This window comes from Canis lupus, chromosome 4, assembly GCF_011100685.1.
Source record: "Canis lupus familiaris isolate Mischka breed German Shepherd chromosome 4, alternate assembly UU_Cfam_GSD_1.0, whole genome shotgun sequence".
NCBI classification, from domain to species: domain Eukaryota; kingdom Metazoa; phylum Chordata; class Mammalia; order Carnivora; family Canidae; genus Canis; species Canis lupus.
In genome coordinates, this window is record NC_049225.1 from 39,782,433 (window position 1) to 39,789,533 (window position 7,101).

Genomic DNA, 7,101 nt, shown 5'->3' on the forward strand with positions numbered 1-7,101 from the left:
TCATTTGATACTCTTACTCTGAAGCCTCAGCCGAATGGTAGCCTCCAGGCCTGTGAGCCTGTGAAAACTAACCTTTGTCCTCTGCCTGCTATTCCTCTGGCTGCACAGGATTAGTGGGCCTCGGCAGGGTTGGGGGCGGGGGCAGGGGGGTGGATTGCTGCACGTAACCTGGAGCTGCCCACCCCCTGAAGCTAGTAGGTAGCACTGGAGTAGTAGTCCCTCTCCTTCCCTGGCCCACTACTGATGCCCATCACTAGTTGAGGGCAGAATGATCTATCCCTGTTTCTCAAACTTGAGTGTATGGCAGCATCACCCCGGTATCTTGGAAGGATGCACGTTCTGCCCCAGAGGTTCAGTAGTGGGGATCTGAGCGTGTTGCTTATGCTCCAGGTGGTGTTCATGCTGCTGGCTCTTAGCAAACATTCTGTACTGCAAGCCTTGAATAATGGCAAAGCTTACTTCAAAGAGTTTTGGTTCTTAGTTGAATCTGTCACGGGATGTTGTTCATCTAACAAATTGTAACCTAGTGAGCTGGTTCCCGGTTAAAACGAACCACCTCCACCTTTACCTTTTCTTGGCTTATATCAGATGTTCAGGCATTAGGTTACCCTATTTCTGCCATTTACTCATGGAGGGGAAATAGGTTCCCAAGCATTCTGGGAAGCCTCACTGGCACTGGGAACTAAAGTAAGTTCTAACAGAACCATTAAACAGCAGTGCTGCCGAGAGCAGAATCCCCCAGCAGGAGTGGCATCGCCCTGGAACTTAGAAATGCACCCCCCCCCCCCCCCCCCCCCGCCACCCCAGACCTGATTCACAGACTACTGGAGGAGGAGGTCCAACAAGCCCCTCTGGTGATCTGATGCACACCAAAAATCATTTTCTCTTGAAGAAATGTTTTTGGGAAAGCTGGTGATGTTGACAGGCAATGACAGTTTGATTGTAATTAGTGTGTAAATGCATCTCTTCTAATAGCTCTTGAGGGGTGTTTTGTTTTTTAATTCCTGGCAGTTCCTTGCCTGCATGTAACCTGCTTGCATGTAACAAAGCTTTCAAACTAAGTGTCTTCTGAAGATGAGTTTGCTTTGCAGAACATTGGTGAGAACTCTGCAGAGACTCACTGGCTATTAAACATAGAGATATCTGTGGGGGGCCCAGCAAAGGTCAAGGCCTGGCATGGGCCTGAGGCTAGCCCTGAGGCCCAGGTTTGAAAACTGCATCTGGGTCAGCACTGGCCAGGCCCTGCCTCTCTTGGCTGCCCTAAGGATGCTGAGGACAGGGTGGGAAGCAGACAGGACAGCTGGCACAGCCAAGCTTTTATTGGCACTGTATTGCACCCTGTCGGTCACCTTACTCGTGAGGAGCCAGGAGGTCAACTTTTATGGTCTTGTCACTGGGAATGGGCCTGGCTCCAAGGCCACATGGTAGTAATTACTCGTCTTCTCAAATTGGTCACACTGCCTGTAACCTAGCCAGTCTTTCTGTCTCCAGTGTCCAAACTGCCATTTAGCCATCCGTCCAGAAACACTGCTTTTATCAGATCTCTCCCTCACTCTTGAACCTTTGAAAGAAAGTAGACGAACAAGGTACCGACCAGGTGGCAGATGTTTTCTTACGCATAAATTTCATTCTCATGACCCTGTTAGGATTTATTCTCCATTCTGTGGATGAGGCAACCTAGACTGAGGTGAAGCAACCTCAGTTGTATAATATACTCTTTATATACTATTACGTAGGGGAGCAGGGTTTGAACCCAAGCCTCTGAATTCAAAGCTCATGTTACCTTCCCTATCCCACCGCCTTGCTACTCTGCCTCCTTATTATTTAACAGAACAAGTCAAACTTGTCCTTTGGGGTCCACCTTTCATTCCAAATGTAGGCCAAGATTAAGTCAGCTTGACCTCTTGCTCCATCTCAGTGCCTGCCCTTAGCTCTAGCCAGTCTGCTTCCCTCAAATGTCAATCACAGGGCAGAGTTTGCAAACCAGCTCTGCCCTCTAGGCATGTTCTGTAGACAATGGACCTGTGACTATTGTCTGTTGTTTTGTTTTTAATTAATTACCAATATTTCAAAATGGGGAGAATTCCATATAGAGCTCTATTTCTGGCACCTAACGAAAAATGTCAAGGTTTGGCAACATACTTGTGTTCCCGATGGATAACAATCCGCCAGAACTCTATAGCAACTCTCTACTTTAGACAACATGTGGGACATGCAGATGCCACTGGCTGGCTTCTTTCATTTCCATATGGCCCCTGAGGATGTTGGAGATACTTGCCCTCCAACAAGTGTCATCGTCCTGTGATTAAGATTATTCAAAACATCTCCAGCTAGAGGGCCAGATCTTCTAGACTGATTTTCACGGAGACTAGATTTTCAGCTACCTGATTTGGGCTCCAGAATTTTCAAGCTTGGAATGGAATCTGAAGTTCCCTCTCTGACATCTCCTTTGGGTGTCCAGATCAAGCCTATCCATGGATGAGTGAAGGTCACAGAACGTTGAACATAGAAGTGGGCTCAGGGTACAACCAGGATGCAGACAAAACCAGTACACAGTATTCTCGGAAGCCCCTTAGACTCTCCCTGAGCAGCAGTCTCACCAGGACTGAAGCCAGAAGAGGGTATGTCTGTGTAGCCCAATCAATGTATAAAGCTTCAAGTTTTAAATGAAAGAGCGAAGGGTAGTAGAGTATGCCACCTCAAAATATGACCGCAGGAATTCAAGATAGGCTACCCCCAAGTTTGCCTTTTTGATATATGGATTACTTAGAGCTGCAGGCACTTGAGAAACAGCAAATAAAGAGAGGCTTTCACTGAATTCCTTTTACTTGCTTAAAGGCAGATACCCTAAAAGGAACACAGTCGTCACAGATCCCCTCCCAGGAGGTTCATCAACCAGGGAGGACTGACTCTCACCACAAGAGAAGAGACTAGAAGTCAACTCCACACCCTGACAAACTTCATCACAAACTATTTCACCTCCCATCTGTTCTTCTATAAAGGCCCGCTCATCTTTCCTAAAAATCACTGACTCTCCCTTAAAGGACCTACCTACCTACCCCTCCTCTTTCCCTATTGAGCCGGTATTTAATCTTGAATTCTAAGCCACCTCAGGGAGTTACTTATTTTTCCCTGGGTGTCTCCATGGCTAATGAGGTATACATGTTAAGACACTTCCGGTTTTCTCTTGTTAATCTGTCTTTTATTACAGAGGTCTCAGCTGGGTACTCAAAGGGTAAAGAGAAAATCATTTTGATCCCCCTACAAGAACATTAGATTGGCTATGGTAGGGGTTAAACAATGGTCAGGGTGGGCATTTGAATGTGACAAAGCTTATGGAGCTCTCTTATGGGAGCAGCATTAGGTCTCCATAGAGGGGATTTTGTAGGCAGGCGGGAGAAGTTTGTCAGACTCAGCCTGACCCGGAGTCGTAATGATGGCCAACCTCACAACAATCCTATGAGCTCACACAGTGTGCTGGTTCAAGGCTCAAAGTTCGAATCCCAACTCTGCCACTTGGGCTCTGGAGCAGCATTAGTGATGGATTGTTTCTGCTACCGTACGTGAACAAAGAAACACCAAAACCTTATCAGCCTCACACAGGTTTCTCACTGACAGAAAATGGCTATGATCCAGGCAACACTCCAGGGCAAGTCTTCTTCAAGGCGACATTGAGCATTCTGGCCGCTTTAATCTTTTAGTCCTTCATCTGAACCCACGACCTCTTCCATAAGAGCACAGCAGAGGAAGAGAACCACGGAAGGTCTCACGGGAGGTATGAATGACATGGCCTGCAGGCCTGTGGCTTTCACTCGAAGCCCATTGGCCACAAGTAGGCACGGGGCCTACCTAACTGCAAGGGCACAGAGAGGTACACACACTCATATGCCCAGAAGGAGAAGAGAACCAAATGTGGGTGAGGTCCAGAAGGCTACGTCAGCGTGCCCTCCCAACCACTGAATATATGGTGTCTTTCTGTAGAGATCCTAATCCTGCTCCATGGAAAGTGATCTCAAAGTACCATCTAGTGGCCTCCTCTAGCTCAAGGCCTAGGAGGTCTCTGCATTAGCAGTTAGGCACCTCCTCCTCTATTAGACCTCAGAGCTAAAGAGAGAAAAGTCATCCGCCTAATATCCCACCTAATCCCTAACAGGGGAGTAACTAGAAAGGGGAAGAACCCTGCAGCTCTGCTGTGAAGCCACTTAACCTAGGAATGGCAGGTGTCCCCTGTAGGCCGGCTCAGCCTGATTCGTTCTCTGTGGCCTCTAGCACCACCCTCTATTGCCGTTCTTCCACTGCCACTGTGTTTCTTTTCCCAACACACTGGCTATACCACACTCTTGGAGAATCTGAATTGAGAGGCTGTTCAGCTTTCTCAATCCTCATCCTGCTGTAGGAGACTAGAGCCTCTAGGGTCATTTTAAGTTTGGAGCTAAGACTTTAGGAGCCTGAGGATCATGGGGGTTTGGATCAGAATGACTATCTTCTAAATGTAGTAGGAGTTTTACCTGACAGATTCCAGCCAGCAACATGGGCTAGAAGCCACGCTCACAATTTTTTTTGAGACCCAACTCATAAATCTGCTGTATTCTTTTGCTCCCTTGCTCGCATACCTCTCTCTTGACTGAAACTTTGAGTCTGGGGTGTCTGGGTGGCTCAGTCAGTCAAGCATCTGCCTTCAGCTCAGGTCATGATCTCGGGGTCCTGGGATCAAGCCCCACATCAGGCTCCTTGCTTAGCGGGGGGTCTGCTTCTCTCTCTCCCTCTGCCCCTCCCCAACCCCTCTCTTTCTCAAATAAAAGTCTTAAAAAAATGAAAGAAACTTTGAGTCTATGGGGCTTCTGTATAAAAGCTAAGCCTTACACTTTTTTTTCCCTGAGCCATTTGTCCAGCCAAAGTTTTTGTGAGCACCACATGTTTAATCTGATCATTGCATGGAGGCCTTTGTCATATAAGGGTTCTCTGATCTCTTCTTGTAAGACTTTGCCAAATGCAGGCAACATCAACCATATTATGCTATTAAAAATCTATTTTCCTGCCTCTTATAGCTACAAGTTCATTAGGTACATGATGCACCCCTGAGCTACAGCTGCCCAGTACATACTACTTTTATGTATATTGATTTATTTGCATATTTGCAGCATGGAACTAAAAAATGCCCTGACCAATCTTCTAATGACATCTGATTGACTTGTCCATTAATGATCCCCCAGTTAATAGATTTGTCTTCATCTGACAGATTGGGTTTGTACTTCCCAAGTTACCTAAATTAAGCTCTTTATTTTGGAATAATTTTATCCACATATAGTTGTAAGAAATAATACTGAGAGCACCTGTGTAAACTTTCATATTTACCTGGTTTCTCCACTGGTAACATTTTACAACACAATAATATAATCCCCCATCCAGGACTGCTTTATTTAAAAACTGATGGCTGGGCAGCCCAGGTGGCTCAGTGGTTTAGCGCCACCTACAGCCCAGGGCATGATCCTGAAGTCTCAGGATTGAGTCCCGCATCAGGCTCCCTGCATGGAGCTTGCTTCTGCCTCTGCCTGTGTCTCTGTCTCTCATGAATAAATTTAAAAAATATTTTTAAAAAATAAAAAAATAATAAAAATAAAAACTGATGGCCTTTGCCTTTATTATTTTTTGTATCAAGGTTAGTCATTATATACTTATTTATTTTGTTTGTTTAATGATTTGTTAATTCAAAAAAATAGTTTTGAAAACTTACAAGGATGCCAGGCAGTGCACTTCACCGTAGGATTATAACAGTGGCCATGAAAGACAAGTTCCCCAGATCACGAATATATTTCCCTGGTTTCTCTGAAGCAGGATGGGGGCGGGCAGTCGTGTTTCAAAATGCCACAGAGCTGACAGGAAGAGGGAGAAAAACGGAGAAATCCATTGAAATCAACAAGGGCCACAGCAGTTTTGGCTGGAAAGCCAGGGACTAAGGCCAGATGACAGTGCATTAAGGAGAGAGGGGCCCCTCTTTGGTAATGACTGAGCTGTTTGTGTATTTGTTTTTTTACATAGACAATACTTGTATGTGGAAAGATAGTCCAAGCGTATGAATGGGTTTCACAGGGAGAACGCCCCACTGGTGTCCCTCCAAGCTCCCAGATGCCCTCTCAGCAGCAACTGCCAGTACCAGGTTCATACTCGGCCCTCCAGAGATGGCGTGAGTACACAGGCATGTAAGGTCCTACATTTATCTTCAGCTGGGATGCACTCCACCTCTCTAACAGTCCTTAGAAGTTCCTGGAGCAAAGATGAGAACGGGCTTAGGAGCTCTGAATGGCCAGCAGGTCAAGGGGGGTGGGGGGTGGAGGCAGTGGGCAAAATGACAGCCATCTTGCAGTTACAGAAAGATGCGCAGTGATCAGATAAGAGGAGGTAGCCTGTTCTGAGTGCTTGCCACATGCAGGCCACTACAGCCACTCCACTAAAGGGCTTCCCTGTGGGAAGACAGTGTCATTGTCTCCACTCACAATGAAAGAAATGAGCACTCACCTGAGGTCGTCCAGTGACATGTGCCTTGCTGAGAGTTCAACCCTGCTCTGTTCATCTCCAAAACTAAGCTATTTTTCCCCTGATTTTTATTGCAATAAAATATAAATAATTATATATAACTACATACAATATATAAAAATATTAAATATATATAAATACATAAATATATAAAATTTACTATCTTAATCATTTTTAGGTGTCCAGTAGCATTAATTACATTCACCTTGCTATTCAACTATCACCACCACCCATCTCCAGAACTTTCACATCTTCCCCAGCTGAAACTCTGTCCGCATTACCAACAACTGGTCCTTCCCCCGGTCCCCCAACCCTGTAATCACCATTCCACTTCCTGTCTCTGTGAGGTTGAGTACTCCGGAACCGCAGATAAGTGCAGCCATTCCGTGCCGGTCCTCTGCCTCTGGCTTATTGTGCACCTAGCACTACCACCCCATCTTCAGACCTCATTTAAGTTTGGCCTGTTGGTGCCAAAGGCAATTCTGTGTAGTGAAAGTGAAAGAATCACAGGGCGCACTGAGTTGCTGCATCTCTTTTGTCTCCTTTAATCTGGAACAGCCCCTCTCT

At 46.0% G+C, this 7,101-nt stretch overlaps 1 long non-coding RNA gene across 1 annotated transcript; it reads right to left on the reverse strand.

Annotated features, from left to right (window-relative positions):
• Positions 1 to 5,735: 5,735 nt before the first annotated feature.
• On the reverse strand, positions 5,736 to 6,595 carry LOC119871633. Its single transcript, XR_005357612.1, has 3 exons — positions 6,517 to 6,595; positions 6,155 to 6,264; positions 5,736 to 5,873 (listed from the first exon to the last, which is right to left on the reverse strand). It is a non-coding gene; the product is annotated as an uncharacterized LOC119871633 (long non-coding RNA).
• Between the last annotated feature and the right edge of the window lie 506 nt (positions 6,596 to 7,101).